The sequence below is a fragment of the Hevea brasiliensis genome, chromosome 8 (genome assembly GCF_030052815.1).
Source record: "Hevea brasiliensis isolate MT/VB/25A 57/8 chromosome 8, ASM3005281v1, whole genome shotgun sequence".
NCBI lineage: Eukaryota > Viridiplantae > Streptophyta > Magnoliopsida > Malpighiales > Euphorbiaceae > Hevea > Hevea brasiliensis.
The window spans coordinates 72,595,438-72,599,964 of record NC_079500.1 but is presented as its reverse complement, the minus strand read 5'-3'; positions in this window follow the sequence as shown (position 1 = coordinate 72,599,964).

Sequence of the window (4,527 nt, the reverse complement as noted above, 5' to 3'; positions counted from 1 at the left end):
CCTGAACTCTATTAGGAAGTAATCCCAGGTAATCTGATCTGGTTGCACCTCACTGGTTACTGTGTCCCACCACTGGTATGCATCATCTTGAACTAGGGACACAGCACCCTCCAGATTCTGCTCCAGGGTGCAATGAAGCTATTTCAGTACTCTGATTATTCTATCCAACCAGTTTTCCGCTGTCATGGGATCATCCTCCTTCTTCCCAAAGAAATCCACAGCCCCATGTTTTCACAGTTTCTCTAGATGGGACTTCTGTGGTGCTGGTGGAGGTTGTGGCTGTGGTTGTGGTGGTGGAATTGTCCCCATCATTTTCCGGTACTCAGTCATTTGTTAAAATAATGCAAACTGAGGTTGGGTCGGTGCCTCAGCTGTTGGTGGAGCAGATTCTACCCTGCCCCCAGATTCAGTCCTTGGTGGAGTACGACTCTCCACCTCTTCATCAACTGCTCTTTGAGAAGTAGGATCCATATCCTAATCAAAATAAGAAAATAAATAGATCTGCATTAGTATCACCTCAACACTTACAAATGCAATGCAATGGTATGCACTCTATCTAGGCCCAGAAACGCCTAAACCGATGCTCTGATACCACTAAATGTGACACCCCTTACCCATCTACAGTGTAGCCAAGCAAGATATGCCACACAGTGTGCCAGAGCACCAATTCACATTTCCATTACAATTTACCTTTTTTAATTCATTAATTTATAATTTTGATTAATATGAATTTTTTCGCAAATTTTATAGAAAATCCGGCAGAGTGTCGCCTATAAATTGGAAAAATTGTTCTTCTGAACCTGTTTAAAAGACACTTCTAATAAAATTTTCAAATCCAGAACTCCATTATACACACATTTCAACTCAATCTTAAAATCTCAACAGTATTTTCAAAATTTTTTTCTATTCACATCATCACTTGAAGCATATTCATGAATATTTCCCAACATTTCATTTTTTTTCTCAACATAATATAAAAAAAATTTCAATAACATGAAATTTTATATATTTACATTATCACATAATTTCAAGAGCTTATAGTTACAATCCAAAAATAATACAAAATGCAAAACACAAAATGCCACCTAAAGTCCTAATGTCCTACCAAGTGCATTGCAGATGTGAGGTGACTCTGGACTCAGTATGCAGCTCTGAAAGTTTACCCTGTCTGATGTCTGCTGGGCTCCCCAGCGATGTCTCTAGTACCTGCACGTGGCAAAAGTGACGCGCTAAGCAATTCTGCTTAGTGGTGACAATATGAAATAAAATAAAATAACTAAAATAATATAAATATGCAGAATGTATGTTTACATTTTAGATAGACTTAATTTCTGGCATTTATTGCATTATAATTTGATTAAAATTTTGTAAGATTCATTATCATTGCCTGAATAACCCATACTAGTCGACTAGACTGGATAAACGGGTAAACTGGCACTAGGTACTAAGTACCTCGGACCATCACACCATCGATCACATTGTATCTCCCGGTGTGCAACATAACAGCTAATAAGCTATAATAATCATCAGGGATAAGATTCAAGCATAAATACTCAATTAACATAGCCAAAGGCTATTTTATCACAGAATGGTACGTGAGGCCATAAAACACAGAATAGCATGAAGCCATATGCAGTACTGCTAATAGAATCCTATTGGCATGCCAACCTATCCAAACCAATCTTGCTAGGTGTAGCATGTTATACTTTTAAATTTTATAATTCTTGAAATTTAAGTTTAGGTGTTACTATTCATTTCATTAGTCAACTAAAATATTGACTTTTGCATAGAAAATAGGTACATTGGTTTTAATACTCCCAACATACCACATTTTGCATTTAAAAGTTGTTAGTATTGGTTGCCAATACCATTTCCAAGCTTAATGTTAATTGTTCAAAATTTTCAGATTTCAAGCTGTGTTTACTATTCCATTAGTCATTTTTTGCAGTGGGAATTTGGCAAAGTTTTCAATATGAAAGTTGTTCCTTATTTTGTCTAGTTACATTTCTTTGTATTAGGGCATGTTATACTTTTAAATTTTATAATTCTTGAAATTTAAGTTTAGGTGTTACTATTCATTTAATTAGTCAACTAAAATGTTGACTTTTGCATAGAAAATAGGTACATTGGTTTTAATACTCCCAACATACCACATTTTGCATTTAAAAGTTGTTGGTATTGGTTGCCAATACAATTTCCAAGCTTAATGTTAATTGTTCAAAATTTTTAGATTTCAAGCTTTGTGTTTACTGTTCCATTAGTCATTTTTGCAGTGGGAACTTGGCAAAGTTTTCAATAAGAAAGTTATTCCTTATTTTGTCTAGTTACATTTCTTTTTTTGAATCACTCCGTTTGGAGTTTTTTAGCTCAAATTATGGCCCAAAAACCACAACTGGCTGGATTACAAATTTTCCAGATTTTCTGGACTGACCAAATCTATGGTATTTTGAGCAGTGACTTCAGGTTACTTTTTGAATATGTTATGATCATAATTTGGGTTAGCTTTCTTCATAAACGTTGTAGGTATATATCTCAACTTATAGCTGGTAAAATTTCAAGTCAATTGGACCTCTCTACACTGAGTTATGACCAAATGACTAAACACTGTTCATTTAGTCATTTTACCCAGGTAGATTGCAGGTCAACCGAATTAGGGCAATCATTAGGTCAACTTAGTTTGGTTTTATGGGCATGGTTTCTTCACCAAAGTTGTGCCATTATGTGTCTAGTTTTATGTCCAATTGGTCTTGCACCAATTGAACCTCTACAGCTCTAGTTATTGCTACCCAAACTTGCTGGACTCATGTATAGTCCTGTAGGTCAGCCAAGGTAGCAACACAAACTGCAATTCCCACGAATCTAACCCCTTCATTTCTTGTTTACACATAACCAAATGGTCACTAATTGACCATTAAAACTTACTTTCATCATTACATGATCAAAGTCTCCATTTTATACCCAAACCCTAACCCTAACATATCAAATCATGCATTTAACTTTCATTTCATCATCCTAAACAATAAGTTAGTGTTAAGGGCAGCTAGGGTACCATTTTTGTAACACCCTCCCTGTATCAACTCCGTACATTCTACTGTTCCGGTGACCGGTGTCGGTCCGGACAGCTAGAACGTCAGGAAAAATATTTAAACTAAAGTCAGGAACCATAATTAACTCAAATATTAATAAGAAAAATTTAGGAAAAATTTTAGAAATAAAATACAACCAAGTTAAACGAGCCGGTGCCCAAGCGATGGGTAACCAGAGGGAAGTTGTGGTTCTCGCAACGAGGAGCCCTAGACCCAGGGAAAAATTCATAAAATAATTTTTGGGACTCCAGAGAAGGGTTATTGAGGTTCCCATGGCATTAGAATGCCAAGAAAGTACTTAGAAAATTTTTTCAATCGGTACAGACAATTTTGACCCGTTAAGCCAAACGGAGGGCATTTTGGTCATTTCGCCTTCAGAGGTGATTTTTGGCCGATTTGTCCAGTTGAGTAAATAATTAATATGACATAAAATATGAATAAACATTACTAGAAATTGAATTGAAATTAAGTAGAAAAGAAAAGAAAAGAAAAATGAAAAAAATGGGACTTTTGACATCACATGGTGTCATTAAAATTTCTCTCCACCAATGACAATCAAGCAATTTCATTAAAAATGGAAAATGAGGCAAAATTGAAACAAAAAAAATCTGTTCTTCTTCCTTCATCAAACGGCAGCTTCTCTCTCCCTCTCTCAACCTCCATTAAACCTCACTTTCCAAGCTTGATTCTTACTTTGTTTCACCACAAAACCCTAACCTCTCTTCATTAAAATTTTACACCACACCTTAAACAACCTCTAAGCAGTCATTAGGAAGAGAAGAGTGGAGTTTTTCAACTCTTGGAGATTGGCTAAATTCAGGTTAGTGCTATATTTCCTCTCTCACTCTTTTAATCTTTGTTAGAGCATCAATTTGAGTAAAGAAATTGTAATAATTTGGAGTAAATAATATATGTTAGAGTATCTTCAATTTTCGGCAGCCCTAAGGAAGGAATTATTTTGATTGTTTTGATGGACTTAGAGTGAACTAGAGCCTATGTTTAAAGTGTATACATATACACATACAAAGAATGAAAGAATTAACTAAGGAAATTTGTGAAAACTCATATGGAACTAGGGTTTTGAGAAGTGAAAATTTGACTTGGCTTAGGAAATTGTTAGAGAACATTTTAATGGTCAATTAGTGACCATTTTAGGTAAGTTGACCACAATTTGGACTGAAATATAACATGGCAAAGTGAAGGTGTAGGCTGCCTAGGGACAGCAGCAGAGTGGTTGAGATTCCAGCCCACTTGGACAGCCATATCTTTGGCTGTATAGGTCCAATTGGTATTTGGCCAATTGGAGATGAAACTAGGATTATAATGGCACATTTTTGCTGAAGAAACCATGCCCAAAAGACCAAAGCAAGTGGACCAAAAGTTGGCCCCAATCCGGACACCCTGCAACAGCACCTGCAGAAATGACCAAATGAACAGTAAC